Genomic DNA, 18,231 nt, shown 5'->3' on the forward strand with positions numbered 1-18,231 from the left:
CAAGATAAGGTGATCTCTCTTGTAGTAAACTTTTTAAAAGATGAGTATGACCCAAAGTTGGAAGAAAATGATGGGGATGAGATTGATTTGGTTTTAAGGGAATTGGAGTTACCTATTTTATCAGAAGACGATAAAAGGATTTTTGAAAAAGTATTACTCCGGAGGAAATTAAGGATGCCATGTTTGGAATGAAGAGTGATAAATCCCCGGGTCCAGAAGGTTATAATGCAGAATTTTTCAAGCAGCACTGGGATATTGTTGGCCCTTCGGTGATTAAGGGCATTACTAGCTTCTTTAATAGTGGTTTTATCCTAAAGTCTTGGAATGAATCCATTTTGGTTATGATCCCTAAAATTGATAATCCAGAGGAAGTCGGGCATCTTAGACCAATAAGTTTATGTAATACCATCTACAAATGTGCTTCTAAATGTATGGTAAATAGAATAAAGCTAGTCCTTCCAAATCTTATTTCGGATTACCAACATGCTTTCGTACCAGGGAGACATATGTCAGATAATATCCTACTTAGCCATGAGCTTCTCCATATGGTTAATAACAGAAAGAAGGGGGCAGATATGGCTGTGGTAAAGATGGACATGAGCAGAGCGTATGACCGAGTAAGATGGGATTTTTTGGTTAAGGTTCTGAAGAAATTTGGCTTTCCGGACTATTGGATCTTGCTGTGTAAACAATGCTTTTCAACAGTTTCTTACAAAGTTTTGATAAATGGAAGTGTTTCCTCAAATTTCAGTCCCAGCTGTGGTTTGCGGCAAGGTGACCCCCTTTCTCTGTATTTATTTTTGTTTTGTATGGATATTTTTTCGCGAATGCTACAGCTAGCAGAAGACATCAATCTTATTAAAGGTATTAAGCTTTCAAGACAATCCCCAAGGATTAATCACTTATTTTTTGCGGATGATGTCCTTCTGTTTTATCATCCATCAGAAGAGACATGTACTTCTCTTTCTACTATTATCGGTCGATTATGTAAGATCTCAGGGGAACAGTTGAATTTGAACAAATCCTTTATCAAATTCAGTCCGAGCACTACCCTGGGAAAGCAGGATGCTTATAAAAGTATTTTACGAATAAACAAAACAACAAACCTGGGGCTTCACCTTGGTGCCCCAGTTGATCTCCTTCCAAGTAGAAGCTCAAATTTTAACTTTCTAGTGGATAAAATTACGGGGAAAATTTTGGCTTGGAATACTCTCAATATTTCTTTCTCTGCAAAAATAATTCTGGTAAATACAGTACTTATCTCGATGGAAGCACATGTTATGAATTGCTTCAAGCTTCCTTGTGCTATTGCTAGCAAGATTGAGAGTCTGGTGATGAAATTCCTATGGGGAATAAAGGTAGTAAGGGTATTCATTGGGTAAAAAAAGAGATTGCTCAATTGCCTAAAGGAATGGGGGGCTTAGGGTTCCGAAATATTGAAGCCCTTAATGATACCTTACTAATGAAGCAAGCCTGGCGTATGCACAATAACCCGCAATTATTGGTATCTAGAATCTATGCTATGAAATGCCCTTCTATGCTGTTAAAAGGGAAGGCTCTTTCATTGAAGAACAAAAGGGTTTCATGGGGAATGAGGGGAATTCGGAGTAGTGAATCGAAGTTTAAAGATGGTCATGGTTGGAAGGTTGGAAATGGGGAAAAAATTTATGCTTTTCGGGATATTTGGGTTGATGGAAGAACTCCAGAGCCAAATTCAAATGTAACTCTCCGACAGGTCTTAAGAGGCAAGGTAAGTGATTTAATTAATAAAGAAAATAATACGTGGGATGCTAGGAAACTACGGGATTTTTTCCCTTTAGCAGAGGCAAGAGCAATCGGGGCTATGGAATTGCCGGAGACAGACAGAGAGGATGTGTTGTGTTGGAATCTTACCAAGACTGGAGACTTTAGCACAAAATCGGGTTACGCCTTCTTACTCGGTAAACAAATACAGAATGATAGAATTACACTTGATGAGATAAAGTTTCTAAAGTTTATGTGGAAACAGAAGCTACTACCGAAATGGAAAATTTTCATTTGGAAGGTTTTTTATAATGGTTTGCCGGTTAAGAGTAATTTGCATCTTCGTCATCTTAGCACCTCGAGCTTGTGTGAAATCTGTAAAATTGAAGAAGAAAATATGAATCACCTTTTAAGACAATGTGATACTCCAAGGAAGGTATGGTTTGGTGGAAGCCTTGGTATTAGATCGGAGGAAAACTTAGAGAGTACTATTCAAACGTGGTTAATATGTTATATCCGACTCTTTTATAGTCAGGATGGTTCCGAGAGTGAGAGAGTTCCAATCTTTGTGGCTACCCTGTGGGAGATATGGTTAGCAAGGAATGACTTCATTTTCAGAGGGAACAAGGTGCCTGCAGAGGAAATATTGGAAAAGATTGACAAGCGTATGGAAGAACACCAAACCTTTATCAACCAAGGTACGACTGGGGTTGAAGATTCTTACCCAACAGACTTAGATCCAGTACGACCACCAGGATTCCTTTTGGCAAGTTTAGGGAAGTCTGATCAAGGTTTCTCTAATCTACTGATACAATTTGATGGTGCTTGGAATAAACAAACAAAGAGGATGGGTATAGGTTGGGCTCTAGTAGAGAATGGAGTATTGATAAAGAATTATGGCTGCAATTTTGGAATGGCAAGTTCTTCTCTCCATGCGGAAGCTATGGCATGTCTACTTGCAATGAAATGGTGTATCCAAGAAGGTTTAAGTAGTATGGTCTTTGTCACAGATGCTGCAAATCTGGTTGATCTGTTGCAGAAGGGGAGGGCTAGAGATAAAACAATTGATTGGACCATCTCTGAAATCAAGGAAAAGGGAAAGAACTTTAACTGGTGCATTATTCGCAAGGAAATTAGGGCAAAAGTGGAAGTAGCACATAGAATAGCCAAGGATGCAGCATCCTTTTTAATTTCGTCTGTTACAGTTTCTTCAATTATGTAATTCTGCTTTTTCCAATGTCAAAAAAAAAAAAAAAAATAAACGAAAATAACAATTTTAGAAATTAGAATGTCACGAAACTATAGATTTGCACTTTTTATTGAGATTCAAAGTAAGGAAAAGATACAAATCCTACAAATAATAACAATTAAACATTATTTAAGGTGTAAAATGTCAATTTTTATTTAAAAAAAATGAAAAAAAAGGTAAAATTATGTTCAATAATTTACCAGCGGGAGGATGAAGGTGGTGGTGGTTCTGGTAGGAAGCGGAACAGTGGAGGAACCTGAAACAAAAGGGGTGTTGGTGGTGGTTATTAGGGTTAAATCAAAAAAAAAAAATTAAAACATAAAAATAAAAACAATTTATAAAAATACCTCACCAGCGCTGCAGCCGGAATTCTTGGAATGTCGCCGGCCGGGTAGGTGTGACGGCGACTGCTACAAGCCAGTGGTGGCTGTTCACAAGCCCTGGTGGTTAGTGGTGGCCTTTTGCGAATTTAAAAAATAATAAAAAAAAAACCTAACAGCGGCTTACCGCCGGGGAGAACAGCGGCAGCGGGATCCAGTGGTCGCTCAGGCGGAGGCGGCGGCGGCATCCTCTCCTCTTCCTCTTTCTCTCTCTTTCTCCCTTTCTTTCTTTCTTTCTTTCTCTCTCTTCCCCCGTTTTTTTTATCCTTGTTCTTTCTGGTTTACAAACCTAATTTCTAGTTCAAGTTTTTGCGACGGAATTTATTTCTGTCGATAAATTTTTTCCGACGGAAAATTCCGTCGCAAATAATTTTGCTACGGAATTTTCCGTCGGAAATATAATTTTCTGATAGAAATAAATTCCGTCGCAAATTTAGCGAGGGAATTTTCGTCGCATTGTAGCAACAAACTTAATTCCGTCGCTGAAATTAAAGTTTGCGACGGAAAAATAGGTCCGTCGTAAAAATTCCGTCGGTATTAAGTCGTTTTCTAGTAGTGTAACGTGGTACCTAAAACTAAGTTAGTTGATTTTATTTACACACGCTAATCACATAAAGATTACATTACAACATTAATGTTGTTATTCTTATTTAGTCCAAATTTGTGAAAGAACAAAAGTAAAAAAGATTCGCCTTGGCTTAAGTGATAAAACAATCAATTAATTTGTCCAATTCTAGTCTTGTTTAATGAAAAAAAATACTATGTCAAAATAATTAATTAAATGTTTAATTTAATGTAATCAAACAACAATAATTAATTTAAGTGATTTAAGACAAGAAAAGTAAAGTGATTTATCTAAGTGCTCGAGAATTACCACTTTTCCTTGTTAGATCTTCGTTTAGAACACTTATGGACTCCTTCTTGTTAGGAAACCTCCACTGTAATTAAGAACATAATAATTAAAGGGTAAGTGTTTGGGACAAGAGGGTTGATTATTGCATAAGTTCATAAAATATTACTGCTGACCTTTAGGTTATTTTTCTGTCTTTAAAGCTCGCTCGTATTGAACCTCTATTTATAGGAAATGGGTGAGATTAGGGTTTCGGAGATTCTGCTGCAGTAGGTGGCGCACGCAACTCTGAAGGTTGCACGCGGCTACTGCATGCAAGTTATTTGAACCTCTGGTCTTGCGTGTGACTTTATGGTAAGATTCAATTTAGTATTTTATTTTTGAAATTCTGAATCTTTCACAAGCGCATCTATGTGGGTCGCGCTGGGTGCAAACACTGTAAATTTTTTGTTCTCTCTCAAATTTGATCCAAAGGCAAGGTTTGTTGTTTTTTATGTTTATAATCAAAAAAATTTATAGCAATTCAAGTAAAACAATAACAAAAAGATGTTAATACAAAAAAAGTATTTTATACTTCGTACTAACAAGTAAAACAAGAAACAAGAGGTAGTGCATTGATATTTATGCAACACAAATACACAATACTTACAATTTTGATCTAGTTACATACTTGAACGATAAACCTTTTAATTTATAGCTCATATGTCATACCAACTTTAAGCAATTGCTTACGAGGAATGTCAAACACTTTATCACTTTGTCTTAAATTCCTCTTCAAGAAATTGAATGCCAAATCAATGACAATCTTCTTTCCAACACTAGACCCTTTACTTGCAATCACTTCGCTCTCACCCATCATGTGTACAACCCCAGAACACCGTGCTTGATCAATCATAACAATTTCATTTTCTAAGGCGTCTTCCTTAGCCTTTAACATGTATTCTTCATCCTCATCATCATCCTTGTGACATATAGAATCCTCTTCGTCGCTTTGATGATACATGCTTTGAGTTTGATAATCGTTTCCAAGAACCCAAAAGTCGTCCCTGATAAACTCCTTTAGCCTCTCTATTAACATCGTCTCAAAAGGTGCATCCTCATAGCGAGTTTCAGCATATCCATACCTTACTACACAACGGAACACATTGAGCTCCCTAGGATGAACTCTACGAAAGAGAAATCGTTCCTCTAGAGGGATTTTACTAACAGGCAATGACTTGACAGAAACAAATATCAACACTGAATGCAAAGCAGGGATGTTCTCCACATAATGGTTGAAAATAGGAGGTATTCCATGGACAAGTTCCGAATAAAAGATTGCTATCCCTGGAATTCGACACAAGTTGCTTCGACTGACAATCTCCCTTAGTGTATCGGGTGAGACCTTGTTTTCCATCTCATAGTAGTACCTCTTTCGATATACATAATTCCAAATGAACATTATAGTTAGTAGGATGCTCGCAAATGCTATTGGAAAGTATCCGCCATGTGGGAATTTGTATAGTACCGCGCTCAAGTAAACGAGCTCAATTGACATTATGCAACACACATACATTATCACTAGTATTATGTGCTTCTTCCAAATCACAAGCATTACAAGAACTATGAAAGACGAAGTGATTGTCTCAGCAAATACCACTGCAATGCCTGAAATATAAATGTGAATCATTCATTAGTTAAAACAAAAGTTGTGCCTAATCTAGGCAACTAAAAGACCGTGTTTAGAGCATGAATAATAAAGGTAACATAACATAAGCATGACCAATCTTTTCGGTTGTTCTGAAAGCAATCGTGACAAGTACACTAGCCAACATGAGGATATAGTTAATTTCTGGGATATATACTTGACCTTCGAATTTGGCTGATGTATGAACAATTTTAACACGAGGGAAACATCCTAACGCAAGGGACTGTTGGATGATAGAAAATGTCCCGGAGATCATGGCTTGGCTAGCTATGATCGCTGCTAGAACAGCTATAGCAAACATTGGCCAATAGAGTGGACCTAAAAAGGAAACAAATCAAACAATCAAATTTCTTACACATTTTAGTTACAGAGTAGTTGAGGTACAAATACAATAGCAGAGCAACTGGCTATTACCTGGTATTGCGTTATAAAATGCATTTCCAACTTTATCTTGATGCAATCGAAGGAAAGATGCTTGTCAGAGTATGTCAACATAAGAGCAGGGTATGCAATAGATGATGTACTTATTTGGATCGACCGAACAGAAAAATGTCCAACATCAGCAAATAATGCTTCAGTTCCTACAAACAAATACATTAAACTCTTATATTAGGCTAATGTTGGGCAACAATTGTTTCTTACACTTATATACAATAAGAAAGATGTTTCGAAACTAACAATATTTAGGATAATATTTGTCGCAGATTAGGATATATTTTGTGTATACTTTGTATATCCTTTAGTACTAGTATTGTAATCGCTATATATATTGATCAATGGTACACACTCCAATTTAAAGAGTTTTCCCGAAAACTAACAAATAACGTGCATTTGAAAAATAAAATTTAGATGAGGGCTGTGACAAACCTGTGACACAAAGGATTACACCGCCGAGAGAAATCCAAGCATCTTTGCCATTCCTTACGAAATATTGAATGATGTACCATGGATTAACAGCTTTAATAACAGTAGGATCATACTTAATAAAATTGAAAACACCAATTCCAGCATTCATTATAAACCAAATGCTGACTATAGGAGCAAAACTATATCCTACTTTATCTGTTCCAAATCTTTGGGCAGAGAAAAGAATAATCAAAATGCCAACAGATATCCAGACCACCTTTCCTAGGAAAGACATAACAAAGAGTTAGTATCATAATCGCGATAATCACATCTACAGCATTCAACTTAAAGTTATGCTGTTAAGAAACATTAACTAGTGATTGAAATAAGATCAATTGTACCATGAAGAAATTAGCAATACTACAAGCTCTAATAATTATGCTTCATAATAAGTTTTGTTACCTTCTGTGAAAATAGGTGACGCTTCTCTTAACCCTCCAATCGCAGATAAAACTGGGGATCAATGTACATAAAACATAGAAAAATGTTAGTTGAACTTCCGTTGCTATACATTACATTATAGAGGGATCAGATATTTAATTATAAACATCATGTTAAGGATAATTTTGGTAATTTACTTGTTTAATTTTCTTTTATAATTTTTGCTAGTGTGATAATTAATATCTAACTTTTATAATTTTTGCCGGTGTGAGATTAAAGATATTTACGGTCAAAGATCGGTAAAAATTTGTATCGATTTACAAAACAGGAACATCATTCTGAAACGGAGTGAGTAGTACAATAAGAATGAAAGATCATTACAAAATACAGATTATAGTACATTTTTTTATGTTAGCCTTTTTATGTGATTATAATGCTTATCTTAATTGTTCAAATAGGTAGTTCGTATAATATAATTTAGAAGAAATAATAAGATAAGATGGATACCTGATATAGAGGGAGTGAGGACACCATCTCCTATGACCAAGGAGGTTGAGAGCATTGTGACAAGCAAAAGAATGTATTTGGAAATTAAGCTATTTTCTAAGAAGGTTTTGAGCTTCAAAGACAATCCTAATTGATTGCTTGGCAACTGAAGTTGATAGTTTGATACATCTTGATCTTCTGCTTGTTGACTAGGGAGCAAACCCACCTTTGCATTTCGGCACAAAAGGGAATACAATGCAAATGTTCCACCTATTTCCGTGTCACAACTTTAATCAGCAATCTATAATATATTTTTTTATCGATATATGAATATTATAAAAAGTTAGCATTTTGAACACATATGAACAAATCCAATAACAATAAGTCAATAATAAAATCTGTAATATTTATTTTTATAAATTACTACTCCGTATTTTGATCAAGATATAACATGGTAATGATAAAAATTAAAGGAAATTATGAATGATTAATAATATAAAAAAGTGCGGAGTATGTTTTCTTTTAAATATTTAATGTTTGTATTTTAAAAATTAAAAATAAATAAAATAATGACTAGTCTTTCTTCAAAATAAATAAATTATACTCCCTCCATTCTACAATGATATTACTGTTTGGAATCTTTGATTTTTAAAAAATAAGAGATAATCTTCTAAATTTCTCTCAATCTATATTAACAAATATAGTCATGTGAGATCCTTTTTGATTCGTGTTGGTGAGTAAATTATTAATATCTAACTTATACTGACTATAATTTTTACTAGTGAGAGCTTAAAGATATTTGCGGTCAAAGATGGATAAAAACTTGCATTGATTTACGTAAATAGAAACATCATTCTAAAATAAAGGGAGTAATGACTACTCTCGGAGTCCTTGATTTAACACAAATTGATATTCCGTATACTAATCAATCCCAATTGAATACTATTCAAAGTAGTTATTTTACCATACTAATTATTACCCATATGTTCAAATTATTTATCTCATTTTCATTTTAATAAAAGATAAGTAAGAATAAAGCGTGTATATGATTGTAAGAAGTTAAAAGGGCAACTAAATTGTAACAAAGAAAAAAAAAATGTAACAGATAAATTTTAGAAGCGTTTATTCCAACTAAGTTAAAAATTTCATATTAGTAAAACAAATAAACAATAACATTTTGCCTATAATGGAGTTTTGTACTGTAAGTAAAATCGAGTAAACAAACTCCCAATTAAAAATTATGACTACCTACGTATAGTGTATACCCCGTAAAATGTATTCCTGAAGAGGAGGAGTTAATCCAACATATTGCAATAAATCTAGCACGGAGTAGTTTTTTCTTTAAAGGACAACAAGGCAACAAAAAACAAGCACTTAGAGCATGTTCTGATTTACTAAATTGAATTGAATTTAATTGAGTTAAACTGATTGGAGCTGAACTGAACTGAGCTGAACTAAACCGAATTGTTTATAAGAGAAGAAAATTATGAACTAAATTGAGTTGAATGGAATTGAACTGAACTAAAATTAAGATAAAGAGAACCTACCCTTATTAGAGTGAGTCTACGAGAACATATTACCTACAAGTTTAGGCGAGAATATTGACTTTATAATTAAAAACATGTGCGTAATAGTCATGATACTTTGAAAATATGCAAGTGATTACGTAAGGAATATTCTTAATTTAGTTTGTATGACGTCAACATCCAAGTACATGGATACACTTAGCTACTTAAGCAGTTAAAGCCGCCAAGGTGCCAACTATAAGTCTATAAGTCAATAAATAGTCAATATTCTTCAAAAGACTATGGTACGTTTCATGATATAAGTTCTCAAAATTGGAATACAACAATTCATCATGTTTTTTGTATGTAATCATGTATTGCTTTTACTCATCATTCTAGTAAAATTTGAGTTCAATGAATTTATGAATGAAATTTAACGGCAAGATAAGCAGCTGATTAGCTTACAAATATAGTGTCATCCTCAAAATTGAAAATAACTTTGAGTATGACAAATTTCAAATTTGTTAAAACATTAATCACAAGTATCATTTATATTGTAAGAATGTAGCAATTGGTTGCCCCGCAGACTTGTAGTGGTGGTTTTTTTTTTAATCAATATCTTTTTTTTTTTTTTTTTTTTTTTTTTAAGCTCCTATGACCAATTCTCATGCTACTTATGATTTTATGAATAGGTACTATCAATAGTAGCCCCAAATTTATGACAAAAATTTTCTCTACTCTACTTAAAAGTCAACAAAACAACAAAATATATATATATATATATATATTTATATATATATATATATATATATATATAGGGGAGGGATCCGGTGAGAATAGACCCATATGTGAGAATTCATATTTATATGAGAACAGATTATAAATTTAGAACATGTGAGTAAAAATTTAGAACATGTGTCTCAAATTAAAATTTAGATTATATGATTAATAATTTAGAACATCTATGTGAGTAATAATTTAGAACATCTAATTTAAGAATTAGAACATGTGAGTAAAAATTTAGAACATCATACTTAACTTTCTGTGGCATAGCGTTTAGAACAAAATGCCTAGAAATTTAGAACCTAGACGCAATGATTCTTAACATATGTAATAGTTCTTAGAAGAATAAACTTAGCTTTTCAAAATACAGTTTTAATTGGAACATGATACTCAAATTTTAAAACCTTGAACTCAAAAACAAATATGAACATATATGCAACATTTTTTAGAACATATGCCACATATTTTAGAACATATGTAACAGTTTTTAGAACATACTTAAATTTTTTAGAACATTATTCGTTAATACTAAACACGAATTGAAATTCGATTTTTACAACGAATTGATTTGAAATCAGTTTATTCTTGATTTTCAAGGTAACAAAACACATATGAATAGTTGTTTAGTTTCTTATATTCAATTAAAACTCATTGAAATTTCAAACTCTATAATTTGCCCAATTTGATTGATTTGGATGAAAATTTTTTATTTCACATATTAAACTGTCAATTAAGCTTTATTTACCTATGATTAAGCTTCACAACTTGAATTCTTGACTACAATTGTTCAAAAGTTGATACAAAACACATGAAATTCTTGAGCATGTAGTGATGGTGGTCGTCGTGGATAGGAGAGAGAGTGTTGGCCATGATGTCGGGGATAGTGGTGGAAGTGACGACATAAAGGCTATGGAATAGACGGTGGTGATGATAGAGGAACTAGAGATTGGATAGTGTTGGTGAGAAGAGGAGAGAGAATGTTGAGGTTGAAGATGATGGATTTAAATTATTTTCAGAACATCTACCTTAACATATTAGAACATAGATGTGTTCTTACATATAAACTTTTCTCACATAAGAGAGGTGTTCTCACATGAGCCTCTCCCTATATATATATATATATATATATATATATATATATATATATATATTAAGCAAAGTCTCTTCTTATAAAGACAAGCAGCTTAATGTCATTTAATGACCTAAACCCCTTAAAGAACATGGATGTGACCTGTATAGAATTTTTATATGGGTGAAGATTCCCTCCACCAAGGGGATATTATGTAGGATAGTTAAAGTTGTTAATTTTGATAGATAAAGCACAAGGCTTGCGTACATCGTAAATGGCTTTAGGCCATTACTCTCCAAGAACACTCTACAATAATTTTCTACTTCCTCTTCTTTCTCTCCTTTCCTTATTTATACTAAGGGTAACAACTACTAACCTTATAATACTATACTTCCCATATTGCCCATGCTACATTTGATAATTACTAACATACTAAACTACCCATAATACCCTCCCCTAATTCAGTTCATTACAATATCAGCCCCCTAAAGTTCCACCTTGTCCTCAAGGTGGTTTAAATCCAACGCATATCCAGCCTCGGCAGTGATGGTCACTACCATCATTGGTGCCCAGCCGCCATAGCCGCCAATTGAGCTCCTCCGTGGTGAGTTCTCTTAATGTCTCATGGGAAGCAGCTAGTGTGAGATGATTGTAGACACCCAATTGTGTCTCCCAAAAACCAAAATCAATGATGAATACCTTTCGCGTCGAATCATAATCGAATGAAGTGAAAGTGTGAAAGGTCTAGTGTTGCGGTTAGTTTTTATAAAAAATCTTTCTTTCTGTTTTCGATATCCTTCTCTATTTTATGAAAATAGCCAGTCCAGTTCTGTTTGGTCCATGACAAGGGTCCAATAATGAAAAACTACCTTATTAAAAATATGTTATAAAAAAAAAATATGTTGTAAGAAACTACCTTTAAAACAATAAGTCACAAGTGTTGTAAAAAACTACCTTATAAAACAATTAATGTTGTAAAATACTACCTTTTGCCGAATTATAGCATTGAATAAGAGAGTGTAATGATTCATTTTCAATCATTTTTTCTCCTTTTTCCACACAATTTTTCCATACTCCCCTTATAATCCCTAATTTCTTTTCTCTTTCATTGTTAAATTAAGCACATGGTAGCAACTTACAACATTTAGCTTTTATAAGGTAGTTTGTTACAAATTTTTTTACAAGGTAATTTTTCACAAAATTTGATGTACTTCTACCGTTAACGATTAATTGCAACAATTACTAAAAATGGGTGCTAAGCTTTAATTGCAAGTTTTGCAACAAAAAATTTTCTTTCCTTTTTTAGTAAGTTTTCTTTACCAAAATGACCAAAAAACCCTCACTTAAAAATTATTAACACATAAAACTATGCATAACTACACATCATTATAATCCTAATTTAACTTAATTAAAATCACATTCATCCCCATTCCCCATTATCTTTCTCTCTCCTCCTCCTTTTTCATCTTCATCTCTCATTTCCCCATTATATTTCTCTGTCCTCCTTCAACCATTCTCATCAATTGAAGAAGAAGACCACTTTTTTATTATTCAATTTCAGATCTGGGTTTTGGTGGTCAAGCAAGTGTTTCGTGGGTGGTGGTTTTGTGGGTTGGTGGTTCGCGGTGGTGGTTCGCGTGGGTGGTGGGCTAGTTTGTGGATTTTGGATTTGGGTTCGCGTGGGTATGTTAGGTGGTGGGTTCGTGGGTTTGTGGTGGTGGGTTCGCGTGGGTAAGCTAGGTGGTGGGTTCGGGGGTTTGTGTTGGGGGATTTGTTAAACGTCACCCGCAAATCTCCACATAAAGCCCACAAATATTTTTACTTTGACTCTTTTGCCCTTTTTCTAATTTTTACCGAAACCGTAATTCACTCTCACGAAGAATGTGGAGCTGGAGTGGATCGCCGAGGGACACCGAAGAGCCGTCATCGTCGCCGGAAAGCGAGATAATCCGGGGGAAAAATTACGAAAAGTAGGGGTGGCGTCTGGTCAGGACGCCGCCACCATGGCTGTGGCGTCCTGGCCAGACGCCACCCCTACTTTTTGTAATTTTTTTATTTATTTTTTTTCTTTTTTTTTGTAATTTTATTTAAACTTTTTGTAATTTTTTTAAAATTTTATTTAAAGTTTTTGTTTGTTTTTAATTAAACATTAACACAAAAAATTCTGATTTTAAAAAAATATATATACATTAGAAATAAAAACATTAACACATAAAACAAAAATATTAAACATTAACAAAAGAATTCTGATTTTCCAAAAAAAAAAATATTAGACAAAAAAAAAAAAAAGGTGGTAGGGCGCCTGGCCAGGACGCCCAACCCCTGGTGGTGGCGTCTGCTCCGGCCGCCGGGACCAGGGGGCTGGCGTCTGACCTAGACGCCCAGCCACGGCGGTGGCGCCTCTGGAAAACGCCACAACCGTGGCTAGGCGTCCAGGTCAGACGCCAGCCCCCTGGTTCCGGCGGCCGGAGCAGAAGCCACCACCAGGGGCTGGGCGTCCTGGCCAGGCGCCCCACCTCTTCTGTTTTTTTTTTAATTTTTTTTTTTAAAAAAAAACCCTGCCACCGTGAGCCGTCCTTCCCTCCGCCGCTGTGGCCGCCAAGTCCTTGCCTTGCCGCCTCAACATTGCCGTATTTTCGGGTGATTAGAGTGTGGGTATGGGTTAGATTTTTTTATTTTAGGTTTAGGGAAATAAGGTAAATTCAATATAGATTTGTGGGCTTTATGTGGAGATTTGTGGGCGATGTTTAGCAATCCACTTGTGTTGGTGGGTTTGTGGTGGATTTGGGTTTGCGTATGTGAGCTAGGCGGTGGTTTCTGGGTTCGTGGGTGGTTTCTGGTTTTGTGGGTGGCGGTGCTTGGTGTTCTTTTTAATTGTGGTTTTAGTTTTTGTTGGATTAATATTAAGTATATGCCCTTACTTTTCATTAATCATAGTTAAGAAATTTTACCTTAGGTTCCGTGCACACCCTCTTTGTTGCAATTAACCGTTAACGGAGGAAGTATATGAGGTAGTTTTTCACAAAAAGTTAATCGATTTACCTGAACATACATACATTATAACAAATCACAAGACAACTATAAAGTACTTTGTAGAAAAGTTAAAAACTACTCTTAATTAGTAACAATTACTTCGTAATAAAAATAAGGAGAAACATAGACTAACAATATACAACATTTAAAATGTAGAAAGTTATTAACGTATTTTTTTTTATAATACTAGGGTTCCCACGCGCGCGATGAGCGCGGTATGGCTAGCGTTTCGAGAAGAGTGATTGCAATTAGTCCTTATACCTTAAGCCGGTTTGCATACTATTTTATTATGAATATTTGTATATATGCTATTAATGTATCGAATATTGTGTATCTTTGCTATGTTTTAAACTTTAGCAACCTACTTTAGAATTAGTGAGGGAAATGTAAAAAAAAAAAAAAAAATTAAGTTCTAGAAATGCAAATGTTTGTTATATTTAAAGTACATACTAAGACGAATCAATTAAACATGAAATCATTGATATCACACGTCTATATTTTTCTTGTATTCCGTATTATTAGAATTAATTTAAAGTCTCTATTATACTAAACACAAACTCTTATATGTGGCTTGTCACACCATGTGACCAGGATTACTTCGTTAGTGTTGTAGGTGTTAATTCATCAAAATTATAGGAATACTTGATTTAAGTTAATGTTACATGGTTACTTGATAGTGTTATATGAGTTATTGTACTGTATACTCTTCGACATTATTATTGGGGTTAATTTTTTATTTTTTTGAACGGATTATCGGGATTACTTCATTGTATTTTTTTACAATGATATTATTGCAAATATATATGTTTATTACTATAAACATCCTATGGTAGAATGATAACACAATATGATGCACGATTAAAGTATTATAACCTCCATTCTGCATACCAAAAGCTTTTAGCAGTCAACATCTTTATTGGAGCTTAATTATTACCTTTATTATCTTTATTGTACTCAATAATTTGCACTCACTCAATAATTTGCACTCATCTGATCTCTTTGTCTACAGTAAAATTAAGAACATTATACATTGTCATCTGATCTTGTAATGCTTAGCCGCTCTGGAGTATCAATTGCTTGAACACATTTTTTTTTTAATTAGTTATTGAGAATAAATGTGTAACTAAATATTTTGAAGGATAAAATTGAAAGCATACTATTCATTAGAGTAATTGAGGATAAATGTGTAAATAAACATTTTGAAGGGTAAAATTGGAAGCACACTATTTATAAGAGTTTTCTTGTACTTTTTATAAGGTAGGGATGTCACAATATCATATCAGGGAAACCTCTTCTCTAAATCATTGACAATTAACAAAAACAAAGAGAATTTTAAACTAACAATAAGCAACATTTAGAATTTTGAAAGTTACTCCCTCCGTTTCAGAATGATGTTCCTATTTCGTAAATCGATGCAAAATTTTACCCATCTTTGACCGCAAATATCTTTCCAAGACGAATCAAACAAGACCCCACATGACTATAATTGTTCTTATAACTTAAGAGAAATTTAGTAGATTATCTCTTTTCTAAAAAAGTCAAAAGTTCCAAACAAGAATATCATTGTGGAATGGAGGGAGTATGTGTTATTGTAATGTATGTCACAATATCATATAAAGGCAAGATCATGATAGTCATCAATTAATCAAATTTAGACAAAGTATTTTGAATTTGAAGAATTGAATCTTCATCTAACAACTTATAGAAGGAAAAAAAAAAGTGGGATTATTAAAAAAAAAAAAAAAAAAAAGGCAAATTGTAAAAGAAAAATAAAAGATCGAGAATAAATAAAGTGGGATTATGAAAGGAAAAAACAAACTCAAAATGGGAAAATTAGAAGGATTGATCTTGTGACCTTATGGCATCATATATTACGGAGTACCTTTTTACCACAAAAGCAAGATTATTTATGTGTTACTAGTCTTCACTTAGAACATGTTCTCTTCAGCATATTTTCAGTTCAGTTCAGTTCAATCCAACTCTAATAAGTTCAGTTCAGTTTAGTTCAGTTCAAAGTTTATCTTAATTTCCTTCTATCATAAAATATTCAGTTAAGCTCCAATAAGTTCAGTTCAGTTAAGCTCATTTCAGTCAATCAGAACAAACCCTTAATAATAATAAATCTGCAGGAGTCAAGTTCAAAATTTGTGGGCTGCAGGGCTAGGCTACGGGGGCTGCCAACCCCTTTGTAGCTCTGCCCATGTCCAAATGGCATTGCAAGTACAATCAAGATGTGGTATATGATTACACCATGGATGTTGTGCCTCGGTATAAAATGTCGCCTCTAGCTTCTCCATTTCATGTTACAATAATTTTACACCATTGTTATAATAGGCTGTAATATAATATTAATTACACAAGTAGCAATTTCATCCATGCATATATATTTAGAACACAACATTGTTCTATTTAAACATATATATATATAACGAACAATATAGGCAACAGACTGCCAACACTCGGAAGATCAACATAACATGATACATACATAAAATCATAAACTACGTACAACACCACGCAATGATAATAATATTGTAAATTATTGTTAGACGTACTTATTAATACATATTTATATTATATGCTCCGAGCTAAGATATGGATATAGCTTAGGAGTAACTTGAAGTGTTTAGCTACTTGCATTTACCTTTAAAGGCGCCACTGCAGCTTAAGCCGGGGCAACAATGGTCCAACCAACCGCAAGTGTCCCCTTTTCTAGGACACCATTCACAATGTGGAACATATCGTGATCTTTCCATACTGCATACGTATCCATCACAACACCGGGAGTCTTTATCAATATTGCATTCAGCGCCTCCCACCCAACAACTGGTAAGATTATTTTCATCTTTAACCCATTCAAGCAGTATGTTTGAAATCAAGATGGATTCCTGCTTCTCCGACTGCTCGGAAATAAGTTCATTTTGAGCACGAGAAGCCACACAAGTGTCAACCATTATAGTTATAATGGTAAGTATAAGCAGGAGAAGAACCTTGCTTCCTACCCATTTCTTCATCTTTTAGTTTTTGTTTTGTTGAATGGTTTAATTTGAGTGTAAAGGAATTATTGAATTATTGCGTGTTTTGATGTGGCGATAAGTGTCCTCTTTTATAAGACATCCATGCATGCGTTATGGATAGGATATGCTGGAATTGAATTATTGTGTGTTTTGAAGAGGAGAAGTGTGTCCTCTTTTATAAGCCATCCAAGCATGTGTTATAGATAAGATATGTTGGAATCTTGGAAGTTTCATTCAAGATAAGAAAATATGGACTAGCTAGGTACTCGTATCCCCTCCACTAATTCTATGCACCATATTGTGACTTTGACAAACATCAACAATTTATACTCACTAGAGTATGTTAAATTGTGACTCGAAATCTTATAGGGTTGACTTTGAATGCATATATCTCTCAAATTACAAGTCATTTTGAGGTGATTCAAGTTGGAGGTGATATCTTAGTTCAAGAGCTTTCTAGCGATAGGTCATATGCCCAATTCCGATAAAAAATGCGAAAGTTATAGTTGTTTTACGAAGAACTGACACTACAGTTGGAAATATGTTGACGAAGTACGTGCGTCCGTGCCTAAAAGAGGCCCTCCCATGCCTAGTCGAAATTTCAGGTTTTTGGTCCAGCTTTAGCTTAATTATTTTAGGAATAATTTCCTAAAATTATATCTTTTCTATGAAAGCTATTTGAGTATACTTGGCCACTTGGGGAACAATTTCAGTTATTTATTAGGGTTTCCTTGTGTTGTAAAAGGACCCTTTAGTTGATCAATTACATCATATCTTTTTTAGAGCCATTAGATGTAATTAGGACTCATTGTATTATTCTTTCATTCTTTCTCCATTATAGTGAAGAAGCTCTGGAATCCCCCACCTGTGGATGTAGGTCGAATTTGACCGAACCCCGTAAATCCTTGTGTTCTTTGTTTATCTATTTTATTGCCTTTTCCCGTTCTTATTTTCATTGACTTGTTGTGCATTAATCAAACACAATTAGGGGGTGTTTGGTTCGCAAACGGGTATGGGGTTGGAATCAGGAATGAAATCATAGTGGTATGGGTTTGGAACTTGATTCTTAATACCATATGTTTGTTATGCTTAATTATGGAATGCAATTTTTTTTCTTTTATTTGATACCTTAAAGTATGGGA

General features: G+C 34.1%; 1 pseudogene; it reads right to left on the bottom strand.

Annotated features, from left to right (window-relative positions):
- Positions 1 to 4,907: 4,907 nt before the first annotated feature.
- On the bottom strand, positions 4,908 to 17,026 carry LOC110710032 (annotated as a pseudogene).
- Between the last annotated feature and the right edge of the window lie 1,205 nt (positions 17,027 to 18,231).

The sequence above is a fragment of the Chenopodium quinoa genome, unplaced genomic scaffold (assembly GCF_001683475.1).
Source record: "Chenopodium quinoa cultivar QQ74 unplaced genomic scaffold, ASM168347v1, whole genome shotgun sequence".
Lineage (NCBI taxonomy): Eukaryota > Viridiplantae > Streptophyta > Magnoliopsida > Caryophyllales > Amaranthaceae > Chenopodium > Chenopodium quinoa.